General features: G+C 48.4%; 1 protein-coding gene and 1 long non-coding RNA gene across 3 annotated transcripts in view; one reads left to right on the forward strand and one right to left on the reverse strand.

The window, feature by feature from the left end:
- On the reverse strand, positions 1–7283 carry LOC133254258 (uncharacterized). Its single transcript, XR_009738624.1, has 2 exons — positions 7072–7283; positions 1–5458 (listed from the first exon to the last, which is right to left on the reverse strand). It is a non-coding gene; the product is annotated as an uncharacterized LOC133254258 (long non-coding RNA).
- The window catches only part of MAS1 (MAS1 proto-oncogene, G protein-coupled receptor), a 25319-nt gene continuing 17165 nt past the window's right edge, over positions 7263–15416 (forward strand). The window contains exon 1 of one of the 2 annotated variants that reach the window (XM_061428473.1): positions 7263–7574. The gene's annotated coding sequence lies outside the window, so the exon portion shown is untranslated. Of the gene's footprint in view, positions 7575–8774; positions 9172–15416 lie in introns of those variants that run through there. The other variant, XM_061428472.1, reaches the window with a different exon arrangement.

The following is a 15416-nucleotide window of genomic DNA, read 5'->3' on the forward strand; positions in this document are numbered from 1 at the left end:
TTTTGAGAAACTGATCCCAATTCTTTATTTTCCAGAGTCTGTTTTTATACACTGAGATGTTATACAAAAGTCACGTGGGGACAGCAGTCCTGACTTTTATTAAAGTCAGGTGCTTCACACAAATGTATACAGAGGTCTTAGGGGTGTTACATCATCTTCTGGCCAGGGGGCCTGCTGACAATTTACGACCCTCTCCTTGTGACAGTGGTCAGAACTCTTTTTTCTCCAAGGGTGATTATTCTTAAAACAGACACCACCCAAATAAAGTTACATTCCTATAGGGTGAGGGTGTAGTGGGTTTTAGTTAAGGAAAGAATTTACTTAGCCTAAGGTCTAACGCGATTAATATCAAAGGTTAATAGTTATTTCTTCTATATATTCATTAATGTGTGTAAGGGCAGGGGATATGGAGACTTAGCAACAAACATTGGCTCAACAAATGAAAAACCCTTCACCAACACAATTTCTAATCAGCCCATTATACTTATACTAATAGTTTTCTAATTTTTCTAAGGAACCTGTTTTTAGAAGGTTTAAAGCATCTCGTGCCTCTCACAGTTGGGAGGCTGTGAGCAATCACATGTGGCCGGACAAGCCTGTCAGGCAGGCTAGAGAACCTTCAGAGGAGTTTGTAGGTTAAAACACTCTTATCACGCCCAGGAATTATTATTAACTGGCGCTCTAAGTTAACTCCTTCTCCAAAAGAGGTGGTGGGGGACAGCCCCCCGTAAAGTCAGAGGTGTAGGTGAAAGCACAAAGTAGCAAAGTAGGCAGGCTCTGGTTATGGGGGTAGATGCTTGAGGATTTCCAGGGGGACTCCTGAGGCTCGATCCCGCCTTTGCGTACGTCGAGCCTCCTTCCTCATGACCTTTGGCATGGGCGGAGTACCTCACTCCGGCCCCCAACAATAAATGTTCATTGTTCAGGACGCATCAGTGATGATTGCAGACTTCGGAGAAGGCACATTCTTCCAAGAAGGCAGGATGTGGTCACTCTGAACGCCTCGAGACTACCGTATCCAGAGGGTGATATTGACTTTAGGGACACTTAGGAGTCGACTCTTCGAGACAGCAAGGCACAGGTATTGTATGTCCACGCTGGTTGTGGGAGGGACTTGGGAGCATGAGTCTGGGCATGCACTGATGTGTCTGCCCAGGCCACGTGTCCTGTGCGGGTTGGCTCCCCCTGGGCCAGAATCCTTACATTTCAGGGTATGGGCCTCCTGCTAGAAGAATCCTCTTACACAGGGGTGATGCATGCAGCATGGTCCTCAGCCAGGGAAAGGTGGAGATCTAGAACCATCCACCAACTGCTCCCAAGGCGGCCTCAACTGGGGAGATTTAATGAAACTTCCCAAAGATGCTAGACGGTTGTGTGTCCTTAATGCCCCTGGGAAACATCTCAAGTGGGGGCAACCTAGGTTGTTCATCTCCATCTGGAAGGAGTGGAGATGCAGAATCCTAACCCAGCGGCAACTGCTTTCAGGGATAAACACAAGAACTGTGTGAAGAGCTGCTGATGCGTCCTGGGGCTGCTCAGAGGTGAACAGGTGAAGGCTGGGGGCCAGAGGAAGGCCTTGGGGGCTGTTGGGACACAGGGTGTTGCTGGGGAGCCAGGGCCTGCAGGACAGGAGCAAGGTGGTCAGCTGCTGAAGCCCCCCCCAAGAGGCCTCTCCTGCGACAGTTTAGGCCTTACCTAACTGGTCACTGTTGTGAGCTGAGTTGCATCCCCCAGATTGATGTGTCTAAGCCCCAGCACCCCAGAATGTGGCTGTATGTGAAGACAAGACCCTTTAAAGAGATGGTTAAGTTACAATGAGGTTCTCAGGGTGGGCCCTGATCCAGATGACTGGGGTCCTTATGGGAAGAGATTAGGACACAGACACACACAGAGTGACGTGAGGAGGCAGAGAGAAAACGGCCATCTGCGTGCCAAGGAGAGAGGTCTCAGGAGGAACCCACCCTGCCGGCACTGTGACCTCAGACCTCCGGTGTAAGTTAGGCAAAATAATAAAGCCTTAATTTGTCCCAACTTTAAGCTGGACACTTGTGTTTTTGTCTGATACAATTTTTATAACCAAGCACAGGGCAGCTGAGTAGGTCTAACGTAGCTATGGTTGCAGGAGACATTTAACTATTGTTTTCTTCTGGCTGCAGACACCGCAGAGTGTCCTACTTGGGGGCAACATACACATGTTGACTTACCAATATTGAGCTTGTCGTATGGGTTGTTTTCAAACAATGGGAGCAAGGCTAGTTGGATCCATTTTCACCTCTGTGACCTGCCACCCAGATTGCCTGGCAGTTACACAGTAGGCCACAATAAGGCACTCTGGTTTTGCAAAAGAGTCACAAGCCCTTACCCTCTAAAATACCGCAGGCCTAACGCCCAAGGACCCCCTCAAAGCCCTGAGCAAACAGAAGTCAGCAGCATGGCATCATGTTATATTCAGAAGCATTTGCTAGGTGCTAATTGTAATCAGTGGAGACAGATTAGTTCATCAAACCATCACCTGAGGGCTTTGGAGTTTCCCTCTCAGTGACGTGAAGCCAGGTATTTGTCAAACCACCTGTCCGTGCTCAGCCCTGGTGTTCTCAGGGAATGTAGATGTGGTTCCTTCTCCAAGTGGTGTACAGTGCAGCTGGGGAAATTAAACTAACATTCAACAAAGAATTAGAAAACAAGCAGTATTTAAAATTGTGGTCCCAGGCTTCCTTGGTGTGCTCAGTGGTAAAGAATCTGCCTGCAGTGCAGGAGACCCGGGTTCAATCCCTGGGTCAGGAAGATCCCCTAGAGAAGGACATAGCAACCCACTCCAGTTATTCCTGCCCTGGAGAATCCCCATGGACAGAGGAGCCTGGCGGGCTACAGTCCATGGGGTCACAAAGAGTCAGACACGACTGAGCGACTTCACTATAAACTACCTGGATAACAATGAGTCTACTTAATATCGGATCATGATGCATGATCCTTTAAGAGACAATTAAGAATGACTGCCAAAACAATGGGTGTATTTGAGGAAGAGATAGTTAAAGCTTCCTGATACTTAGTAGGAACACTTATAAACATTTTATTTACAGCAAAAAAAAAAAAAAAAAAAATCTGCCCCCCAGTGCAGGACACACGGGTTCGATCCCTGGTCTGGGGAGGTCTCCCATGCCTGGGAACAACGAAGCCTGTGCACCACAACTATTGAACCTGTGCTCTAGAGCCTGAGAGCTGTGACTACTGAGCCCACGTGTCCTAGAGCCCAGGCTTCACGAGAGAAGCCACCACAATGAGAAGCCCACACACAGCACCTAGAGAGTAGTCTCCAAGACTAGACAAAAGCCCAAGCGGCAACGAAGACCCCGCACAACCCCAAACAAGGAAATGCATACAATTATTAAAAGGTAAGTAAAAATAAAATCGTGGTACTAACTTTATACATAATTGATTTATTTAACTTACCCTTTCACTCAGCCTATGCCAGATGAGTAAGACTTTATCTCTGCCTCCAGGGCCTAAGTGTCTGGAGGTAAACAGACACATAAACAAGTAACTCTAATAAAATAATTTAATAGGTGCAGTCACTGAGCACCCAAGAATGGATGCTTTTGAACCATGGGGTTGGAGAAGACTGTTGAGAGTCCCTGGACTTCAAGGAGATCCAACCAGTCCATCCTAAAGGAAGTCAGTCGTGAATATTCATTGGAAGGAGTGATGCTGAAGCTGAAGCTCCAGTATTTTAGCCACCTGATGCGAAGGGCCAACACATGGGAAAAGACCCTGATGCTGGGAAAGATTGAAGGTAGGCGGAGAAGCGGCCGACAGAGGATGAGATGGTTCAGTAGCATCACTGACTGAATGGACATGAGTTTGAGCAAGCTCCAGGAGATGGTGAAGGACAGGGAAGCCTGGTGTGCTGCAGTCCATGGGGTCTCAAAGAGTTGGACATGACTTAGCGACTGAACAACAGCAACAACAAATCACAAAAGTTAGCGAACTCTTCTGCATGGGTCCAAAGTCCCAGCTATTCAGGTTAGCTACTTGTGGTACTCTCAATATGTGAATTTTTGTCATTTGAAGATGACTGATATTTTCAGTCTCCTTGAAAAAATTGTAGGTGGAAAAACATTGTTTGCCCAAACCCATAGTCATTGGCAGAAAAAGACAATGGGTAGAAGTTTGTGTCCAAATTTGACCTTGGACTAAATTTGTAATTTCAGACATTCTTTTAAGTAGCCTTGTGGGACATTTGGAAAGGCAGGTCAAAAATGTGTCTTCAAGCTTCCTAGAAGGAAAAGAAAACCCCTAATTGCACACTTTATGGTGTTCTATTGACATAAACAAATTGGCTGCTGCAGTCCCTCCGGATGCAGAAATCTCTGACAGGAGACTCTGGAGTTACGGTGGGAAGCCTGCTAGCCGGTTCCAACATGAACACAGTCTTCATCTTTTTATGTCTCTCTCTCTTTTTTTAATAGAGCCTCTAAATGTTAGCTGATGAATATCTCCAAAGGATAATTTAGAAAGTACAGTTTTATGAAGGGCCGAGACAATGCTGGCCAAGAATGCAGGGCTGAACCCAGGGTAATATTTAGAACATCCAGAGGGATGGACAAACTCCATGACCCCAGGCAGTGCTCCAAAAATACTCTTTCTCACAAGTGGAGTTTTCATGATGTTTGGACAAGGGAGAGCACACGATTACAATCTAGGTAAGGAATCTAGAGGGCAAGTGTCTATGTTGCCAATTCGGTGCTGACTCAGAGCAGAAGGAAATGGTCCATCTGTTATCATTAAGGAAGATGCCCGATGCTTCAGCTGTGTCTACACGGGTGACCGCCACACCACGAGTGTCCCCACTGCCCCTCGGGGTCGAGAGCCATCTTGCTTGAGGACCGCTAGCCTCATTGTGGGTCACTTCACACTCTCCCTGCAAAGGCGCTTCGTGCTGGGCTGGAAGAATCTTTCTGGCAGATTCTAAATACTGAGAGGAGACCGGGGGAGGCTCAGGGCAGGGGACCTAGTCCCCCACAGCAGGGCCTAATCTGAGCTCCGGCTCCTCCCAGAGTCCACGCGGAGGGGCTGCTTCCACAGCCTCTGGTGGGTCTGCTTTCCCCAGCGTGGCTCCCGCCATGGGCTCTGCTCCACCATATTCTCATGGTCCCCAGCACGCCGGCCTGCCTGGTCCGAGGAAAACATAGGGCAGGGTGTCAAACGTGCATTTCTCTTTAAGATTCGATGTTTAAGAAACGTGCACTGAAAGTAAAGATCCTTACTTGGGAGAGACCCAACTGATGCCGGGCCAGGGCAGGCGAGGAGAAGCAGGGCAAAGATTCCCCGAGGCTGATGGGATTCGGAGCAGATTTCTGTTCTCAGGGTTTTATCTTGGGCTTTTATCTGGCCAATGGCATCTGAGGTCCCTTTTGCAGGACTGGAGGGCAGAGGGCGGGGCCAGGCCCATTCTGAGATCCTGTCAATCAAACAGATGGGATAAAACTTCACTCATCACTCCAATCAAGCTTGCGAGTCCCAATTTCTAGCAGACCTGAAGTTGCTTAGCTGACAAATGGTGAACCGAGACAACTGGGGCTAAATGACTCGCCTGCCATTTTGAGGAGCTGCTGCTCCAGCACTGACTCTGGGGCCATCTTTCCCCGTGGACATGAGGGCTCACACCTGCCCCACCTGGGGCCTTTCTCTTGGTCTGAGCGGCCCGCCCTCTTCCTCTGCTAGCTCTCAAATCTTTCTAACTCTAAAGGGGAGTGCTGGCCTTTGGGAAGTTCTAAGTTCTCTAACTTCTGTGGTTCGTTGTTGCTGTTACTCGATTGCTAAGTCAGGTCCCACTCTTCATCTCCTGGAGTTTGCTCAAACTCTTGTCCACTGAGTCGGTGAGCCCACCCAACCATCTCATCCTCTGTTGCCCCCTTATCCTCCTGCCCTTAATCTTTCCCAGCACTGTTTGGGAAGGGCTTTGGGAAGCACTGGATAGCTGTTTCCCCGTAACCCAGGGCTTGATAGCCAAGGTACAGTAGAGGTCCGTCCAGATGGAGAGAACATCCTAGGGTGTGACTGGAGTTCACTGGGCGTCCATGGGGTTAGCACAGAGCAAAGTCCACATGGCATTCAGAGGGTTTGGAACTTAAGAGTAAACTCTTGAGGAAACGGGGCTTCCGTGGTGGCTCAGCAGGAAAGAATCTGCCTGCAGTACTGGAGCTGCAGGAGACTCAGTTTCAGTCCCTGGGTTGGGAAGTTCCCCTGGAACAAGAAATGGCAAACCACTCCAGTGTTCTTATCTGGAGAATCCCATGGACAGAGAAACCTGGCGGGCTACCGTCCATAGGTTGCAAAGAGTCGGACACGACTGAAGTGACTGAGCACGCATGCACACTTGATGAAGGAAAGGGTTTCTACTGTGTGTGGCTCTGTTTCTGGCTTCCACCACCTGATGGGTCTACCATTCATGTGTTGCTCTACTTCTGGGTCCACTCTGTGGCCTCCTTGGTTACCAAGCTTACTCCTCACTTGATCCCATAAAGCCCTTCCCTGGCCACGTCTGCCATGTTTCCCTGTTGTTTGATGGGATAAAGAGGGATGTTGTTTCTGTAGGCAACTTGTGGAGGTGAAAGCTAGAACTTCATCCCACCCTGGATGTTTGGGACCATGGAGTCCTCATTTTGGGCCTCTGCCATCTCTGTTGCCCCTTCTCTCTACACTTCCCCCACCCCAGACTCTGCCTGCCTCTCAAGAGGAGGACGATTACTCACAAAGACCAGCCGGGCACAGAAATAGCCAACCTATTTGTGGTTTAAATGCAAGCAGTTTTATTTTTACAGAGAGTTGCTGCGTTTTCTCTAAGTATAAAGCATCATCTACCACGAGTGAAACGCCTGCTCCATCTGCAAGAGTCCCCGCTTTTGTTAGTGGTGCCAATTAGTCACAAAACAATCAGCGCCTCCCCCTACCCGTTTGATCAGGGGAGGAGAGTGCCATCTCCTCCAGGCTTCCCCCGGGGCGTCTCCTCCTACCTGGACCCCATCTGGCCACTCCAGGCACCGCTTCCCGCTGCCTTGTTTTTTTGTTTACCTGGTGACCGTTACCAGTTTCCAAATGTGGCATCTTGTTCCCTGCAGGATGGACAGATGCCTCTGCTCTGTTAGGAACTGGGAGAAGCAAATTGGGGAGGCCCTCTGTTCTGTTGACTTAAATCGTGACGTTGTAGACTTTCTTCCCGTGGGTCCCTCAGCTGAGAGTTTCACAGCCCCCGAAAGGACAGGGTGAAAGGTTCATAGATCCAGACAGTCCCTGAGCTTCTGAGGAGTGCAGCGCTCCCCATCCTTCATTCCTCTTTCCCTTCTGGTCTCTTCCTTCCCGCCCGTGACCTTGGCACCTTCTCAGCCAGCCTGATCCTTCTCTCCCAATCGTACTTGCTTCTGCGTGTCTGATCTCCTCTCCTCCGACCGCTCCTTTCTCTCGGCCTGGCTGGTGGCCTCAGGCAGTCCCGGTTTCCCTGCAGTTTCTGATGATCCTCGGGGGAAAGGAAAGGTCTTCAGAAGGCTGACTCTCCTTCTTTGGAGCATCGCATCCAGGTAATGAAATCGCACTGAGTCTCCCCCATCTTCTGCTCTGCTGCTCAGCACTGCCTGCCCAGTAGGTGCCCGGACCTCACCTTGTTCTGCCTGCCGTTTGGAGATCTTCGGGGAGGTGCCCTGGTACCCCCCTCCTCTTCCACTGGAGGGCAGAGCCGCAGGTCAGGTTTCCCACAAGGCCAGTTTGGCTGGCCTCTCATCTTCCTGCTTATGAAAACAGTCCGAAGAAAGCTCCGTCTGTGGGTTCCTAAGGCTGCTTTCCCACAGAATCCCAATTTGCTTTCCTGCCCTCTGTTGATCAAGTCATTCCCAGGAGTCCACAGCTACTTTGCCACAGTAACCATGAAGGAATACTTTGGGGAAAAAAAAAAGGAATAAATGCTGCCACAAATGGGTGGTGGGGTTCTTCACCGCAAGGCTTGGTTACTCAGACCTTCCAGAAGCCTCTTGCTTGGTCTTGGCACCTTCACGTGGGGTCTGTTGACCAAGAAGAGGGTCTTGGGAGAAAGTAACCTGACTGCCTGGGTGAGGATCTGCATCTCACAGAAACAGCTGCTCCCAGGAATCATCTGTGAGCCAGGCTGAGATGCGAGCTGGGCACTGGTGCTCATCCACTCCTGGGACCCAGTTCTGGGCTCTCTCTCTCCTTCTCCCTCCTGCATTGCATCACGTTTGCACACTCACATGGGCATGAGACTCTCTGAACATGGGTTGTAGGAAAGGGAAGTGTCAGTCGCTCAGTCATGTCCGACTCTTTGCGACCCCATGGGTTGTAGCCCACCAGGCTCCTCTGTCCTCAGGGATTCTCCAGGCAAGAACACTGGAGTGGTTTGCCATGCCCTTCTCCAGGGGATCTTCCCCACCTAGGGATCAAACCCAGGTCTCCCTCATTGCAGGCAGATTCTTTAGCGTCTGAGCCACCAGGGAAGCCCTGCAGGAAGGGAGGGGATGTTTAATTGTTTAACCACAGGTCCCTCACTGTGCAGGTGCGTTCCTATACCTCATTTAACCATTGCAGCTTTGGGTCATGATGAGTTCCATTCTACAGGGGACAAGACTGAGTCTTCCAGAGCTTGGCAGAGATCACTTGGCCAGTCACAGGCTGAGTCAGGAATCTGAGCTGCGGCTGTCTTTCGGCTACACACGTGATTTTGCCCTTCTGTGCAGTGTTTCTCTGGGCCGTCTTCTTCCTCAACCCTGGCTGGCCCTGGTGGTTCGGGGTAGGGGGGAGGTCAGTCACCTCACGTGATCACCAGCCTAGTCCCACTCTGGATCGGAGTGAAGATTTTCACTTAAGCGTGTCACTGAGCTATGCCATTTGAAGCACAGCTTCTGCTGATAAGCGTGGGACCATCTGCTTGGCACATCTCGAATTTTTTCAGCAGTGGGAGAGCAGCTCTGATTTCCTCAGAGAAGGCAGGCTGCAGCCTGCCTGGAGGGGATGTGGGCACAGGGGACCCTGCAGGTCGGCAGGACAGCAGCGCCCAGGACGCGAAGGTCCAGCCTCCCGGCCGCCACCTCTGACTCTCTCTGAGTGAATGGACTGCGTGAGCCTGCACCCTGGTTTCTAATTGTTCAGCTGACCTTGACAACCAAAGTAAGATTTTTCCATCTTCCAAAAGCTATTGCCCGGGCCACTCTTTCTGTGCTGGTGGTTTTAACGGTGTCTTAGATGTCTGCTCTGTGTTGCCAAAAACCTCTCTCTCCTGCCTTTGTTTTGGAAAATTTGCTTCTATTGCTGCATTAACTGTCCCCGGACGTCGGTTTTCAACTTTTGGGGTCGAAACTTCCACACTAACTTTTTCTTTCTGACTCGTGACAGGGGGCGAGAATCTTGGGGGCAAGAATCTTGGCAAGAATCTCAGTTCCCAGAGTCAGTGGTGGACTTAGAGGTGGTCAAGGTTGTTTAAGGGGATATTATCAGGGATAAAGGAATTGGGGTTTAAAGGGGTTGTTACCGTGTGTTTGATTCCTCTGGGGACATCACTTGGCTGGAGGCAGCGGGGTTGAGTCTCCTCTGCCTTCCTCAGAGGGTACGGTGTGTTAGTCGTGGTTTCCGTCGCTTCTCAAGTCAGGTGCGCAGGTGGTGAGGTTCTGTTGAAAGGATTCCCCTGTTCTTTGATGTGAGCATCTTGGCAGCATTTCCCAGGCAGGGTGGGTAAGGGGAACTGGAGAGAGAACATGCAGGATTTCGTCCGATCGCTATGCAGAGAGCAGGGAGAAGGTGGTAAGAAGCCCACCGCTAGGTATCTTGACCTTGGCATCATGACATTTGGCGCTAGAAATTCTTCCCTGTGGGAAACTCTTTCCTGTGGGAAGCTCCTAGGATGTTGAACAGCATCCCTGGTCTCAGCCCACTGGGTGCCAGTTCCCTCCTCCTCTCAGTGTGACCATCAAAGCGCCGAATGTCCCCTCAGATATAAAATCACCCAACTCCCCCCACGTTCGAGATGAGTGGTCTAAGGTGACCTTGCTGTACCCTTGGAAAGGGAGTGAGGAGTTTCTGCTTCTCTGTGCAGACGGCTCGAGGGAATGAGGCATTTAATACAAGGACAGATGTCCCTGCCGGCACATTCCCATCAGATCCGGTGCCTGCCATGGAAATTCCACCTCTCGAATGGGTCTCTGTTTGTCCAGGTTACCGCACACACACCGAGGCAGGTGCCCGTCTCTCCGGAGCTGCACACCCGCACAGTCCAGCCTGGGGGCCGGTCCCTCCTTTCGGTTGCCTAGGAGCGTACGAAGTTTCAGGTGGCCTACCCTGGACGCTGGCTGGCTTCTCACTCTTGCTCTTTTTCCTTTCCTTTCCTTTCTCCCTCCTTCTCTCCCTCCATCCCTCTCTTCCTTCCTTCCTAAGACGGCTATGATAGCCTGAGAATTCAGGACCAGGGCGGACCTTGGGCACCTGAGTGGAGAGGGAGCTATGGCAGAGGATGCTTTTCTTTCTAGATTTTAAGAGAAAACTTCAGCAAGCACCTGAACAGAGCCTTTAAAACTCTGCCTTCTACCTCCTTGAAGCTGGAATGCCCCCATGACTCTGCCCTCTCTCATCTCTCTTGCTTTTCTGTCACCCTCGCTGCCCATCTGTTCACTGAGAAGTGAATGCAGGTAGCAGTTTCAAGTAGACCTGCCAGCCCGCTTCCTTAAACATCTATGGAAACCACCACGCTTGTTTTCTCTGCTTGTTGATTTATGATCTCAGTTCGGCGTTTCCATGAGACTTGTACTGGCAAAGTGCTTTTCAGTCTCTAGCTTTTCTGACACCCCAGGCTTCCAGAAATACAGTAAAATATGTGCCAACGCTGCGAAGAACCTGGGGTTCAGAGGGGCTAAGCTGCTTTGTTCAGGACTCACACCTGAACAAAGGTCAGTTGGAGTGAAAGTGTGGCTCTCAGGCAAAGTAGGATAAACAGACAGAATACAGTCACCCCTGGGACATAATTTGAACAATGTCCAACTTTTTTTTCTGAACATTTCTTTTGCATTCAAATGCTTTACTGACTATGATTCTTTTATGTTTGCGGGAGGGAGGTGGGTGTTATGTTCTATCATAGCCTGGTTCATCATCAGTTCAGTTCAGTTCAGTCACTCAGTCCTGTTTGACTCTTTGCGACCCCATGGACGGCAGCATGCCAGGCTTCCCTGTCCATCACCAACTCCCAGAGCTTGATCAAACTCAAGTCTATCTAGTCAGTGATGCCATCCAGCCACCTCATCCTCTGTCATCCCCTTCTCCTCCTGCCTTCAATCTTTCCCAATCAGGGTCTTTTCCAATGAGTCAGGTCACCAAAGTATTGGAGCTTCAGCTTTAGCATCAGTCCTTTCAATGAATATTCAGGACTTTTTTCCTTTAGGATTGACCGGTTTGATCTCCTTGCAGTCCAAGGGACTCTCAAGAGTCTCCTTCAACACCACAGTTCAAGAGCATCAGTTCTTCAGCACTCAGCTTTCTTTTTGGTTCAACTCTCACACCATACATGACTATTGGAAAAGCCATAGCTTTGACTAAATGGACCTTTGTCAGTAAAGTAATGTCTCTGCCTTCTAATATGGTGTTAGGATTATCCTAGCTTTTCTTCCAAGGAACAAGCACCTTTTAATTTCATGGCTGCAGTCACCATCTGCAGTGATTTGGGATCCCAAGAAAATAAAGTCTCTCACTGTTTCCATTGTTTCCCCATCTATTTGCCATGAAGTGATGGGACCAGATGCCATGATCTGAATTTTTTGAATGTTGAGTTTTAAGCCAGTTTTTTTTTTTTTTTTTTTTTTTACTCTCCCCTTTAACTTTCATCAAGAGGCTCTTTAGTCCCTCTTCACTTTCTGCCATAAAGGTGGTGTCATCTGCCTATCTGAGGTTATTGATATTTCTCACTGCAATCTTGATTCCAGCTTGTGCTTCTTCCAGCCCAGCATTTCTCATGATGTACTCTGCATAGAAGTTAAATAAGCAGGGTGACAATATACAGCCTTGACATACTCCTTTTCCAATTTGGAACCAGTCTGTTGTTGCATGTCCAGTTCTAACTGTTGCTTCCTGACCTGCGTACAGATTTCTCAGGAGGCGTGTAAGGTGGTCTGGTATTCCCATCTCTTAAGAATTTTCCACAGTTTATTGTGATCCACACAGTCAAAGGCTTTAGCATAGTCAGTGAAGCAGAAGTAGACGGGTTTTTTTTTCCTGGAATTCTCTTGCTTTTTCGATGATCCAGTGGATGTTGGCAATTTGACCTCTGGTTCATCTGCCTTTTCTAAATCCAGCTTGAACATCTGGAAATTCTCAGTTTACATACTGTTAAAGCCTGTCTTGGAGAATTTTGAGCATTACTTTGCTAGCATGTGAGATGAGTACAATTGTGTGGTAGTTTGAACATTCTTTGGCATTGCCTTTATTTGGGATTGGAATGAAAATAGACCTTTTCCAGTCCTGTGGCCACTGCTGAGTTTTCCAAATTTGCTGGCATTTTGAGTGCAACACTTTCACAGCATCATCTTTTAGAACTTGAAATAGCTCACCTGGAATTCCATCACATCCACTAGCTTTGTTCTTAGTGATGCTTCCTAAGGCCCACTTGACTTTGCACTCCAGGATGTCTGGCTCTAGGTGAGTGATCACACCATTGTGATTATCTGTGTCATGAAGATCTTATTTGTATAGCTCTTCTGTGTATTCTTGCCTCCTCTTCTTAATATCTTCTGCTTCTGTTAGGTCCATACCGTTTCTGTCCTTATCGAGCCCGTCTTTGCATGAAATGTTCCCTTGGTATCTCTAATTTTCTTGAAGAGATCTCTAGTCTTTCCCGTTCTATTGTTTTCCTCTATTTCTTTGCATTGATCACTGAGGAAGTCTTTCTTATCTCTCCTTGCTATTCTTTGGAACTCTGCATTCAGATGGATATATCTTTCCTTTTCTCCTTTGCCTTTTGCTTCTCTTCTTTTCTCAGCTATTTGTAAGGCCTCCTCAGAGAACGATATTGCCTTTTTCCATTTCTTCTTCTTGAGGATGATTTTGATCACCGCTTCCTGTACAGTGTTAGGAACCTCCATTCATAAGTTTGTCAGGCACTCTATCTATCAAATCTAACCCCTTGAATCTATTTTTCATTTCCACTGTATAATCGTAAGGGATTTGATTTAGGTCATATGTGGATTGTCTGGTGGTTTCCCACTCTCTTCAAGTCTGAATTTTGCAATAAGGAGTTCATGAACTGAGCCACAGTCATTTTCTGGCCTTGTTTTTGCTGACTGTAAGAGCTTCTCCATCTTCAGCTGCAAGGAATATAATCAATCTGATTTCGGTATTGACCATCTGGTGATGTCCACATGTTGAGTTGTCTCCTGTGTTGTTGGAAGAGAGTGTTTGCTATGACCAGGGTGATCTCTTGGCAAAACTCTGTTAGCCTTTTCCCTGCTTCCTTTTGTACTCCAAGGCCAAACTTGCCTGATGAGCCAAACAATATGAAAAATGACTCATCGTGGCTTGTATGAAGTGGGGGAATCTGAGCAGGGGAGGAACAGCCATCGGGGAGCAGCCCAGCTAGGTGAAGAGGGTGGTGGTGATATGGCAGGGCAAGAAAGCCATCTGCACAGCAAGGGAGGAAACCTGGGGCCAGGTTCAGGTCTTCTGTTGAGGGGAGAAGTGTGTCCCAGGGCAGGAGACAGTGGCAGTGTTAGACACAGGAGAGTGATTGCCCGTAGCGGGGTTGATTGAATAGGTAAATGCTTGAGGGCGATGGGAGCCAGGTTTCTTACCATCAGAGATAGGAATTACAAACGAGAAGGGGAAGAAAACGAAACTGAACTCAGTGATGCTGGATCCAAATTGGAGATACTGATGTGAATTCAGTGGTATTCAATGCATATGTAGAAACTTACAAAAATATGGATGTCAGTCTCTATATGTATGTATATATGTATTCATATACATATATTCCTTAGCTCTGTGCCTGGGAGCAGTGACACCTCAGTAGCACTGGGTATTCACAGTATCCAGATCTTGGCTTCTATAGCCCCTTCTCTGCTAGGAGGAACCAGGGCTCCTTGAGAAAAGCCTACTTCCAGGGACTGTGCAGGGAACATACAAGGTGAGTAGTGCCTGGTAAAACATCCGTTTTTTTTTTGTTTGTTTTGTTTTGTTTTGGCTTGGAAGGCTAAAAACATCAGAGGAGGTATGGAACAGCCTTTTCATACTGTTCATGGGGTTCTCAAGGCAAGAACACTGATATGGTTTGCCATTCCCTTCTTCAGTGGACCAATACTCTGGCCACCTGATACAAAGAACTGACTCATTGGAGAAGACCCTGACACTGGGAAAGACTGAGGGCAGGAGGAGAAGGGGACGACAGAAGATGAGATAGTTGGGTGGCATCACTGACCCGATGGACATGAGTTTGAGCAAGCTCCAGGAGCTGGTGACGGACAGGACAAGCCTGGCGTGCTGCAGTCCATGGGGTCGCAAAGAGTCGGACGTGACTGAGCGACTGAACTGAACTGATGGAACAGCAGGGAAGCTCTGATTTCTGTTGTGGATCAGCTGAGGTTTGTGTGCTGCTATGTGAGGCCCAGTTAAAATCTCCAGGGCTATTATTAATAGCGTCTGATAGTCTGGAGAGATGTCTGAGTTAGAACTGTCAACTTGGACTCCATCGGGATATGATAATAGTTGAAATGAGGGAATCGAATGAAACCACCAGTGCATGTTTACAGAGTAAGAAGAGAGGAGGGCCAGGGATGGAGCCTGGTGACCCAAAGAGAGGGTGAGGACAGATCCAGGAAGCGAGACAGAGAAGAAACTACAGAGAGACAGGGGGAGAGCCAGAGGGAAGAAAGCACGTCCAGGCAGCAGTGTCCCCTCGAGGCCACAGCATGGAGATGCAACGGCATCTCATAACACACGCTGTATCATGTCTGGGTGAGGCGGGTGTGAGAACTCTATCATTCCTAATCTGTTTCGGGGGACTTGTCTAAAAGCTGTTGAATGGATCACCTTGCTTTAGTTGTTTTCTAATAGAGCTGTTGATAGTGGTGATGACTGTGGTCACTCCATTTTGCAGAAGAAAGTAGTGGATGAGCAGAAACTGAAACCATTTTTATTGTTGTTCTGTGTTTGGCATTGGATAGATGGTGCTTTAATAAATAAAAATCTACCCACTGATGAGTAATAACATTCTCTGAGAAACAAAAAGTCCATTCCTTGGAACTTTAAATAAAAATCTTTACTACTAATCACTTTGATTGCGGTAATCACTCTGGTGACATTAAGGCCATTGCTAAATGTCCCCAAAGTTCTATTTGCCTCTTAACGTGGGTGAGTGAATTTCACACACACATCAACTATTGACA

The sequence above is a fragment of the Bos javanicus genome, chromosome 9, assembly GCF_032452875.1.
Source record: "Bos javanicus breed banteng chromosome 9, ARS-OSU_banteng_1.0, whole genome shotgun sequence".
In the NCBI taxonomy this organism is placed as follows: Eukaryota; Metazoa; Chordata; class Mammalia; order Artiodactyla; family Bovidae; genus Bos; species Bos javanicus.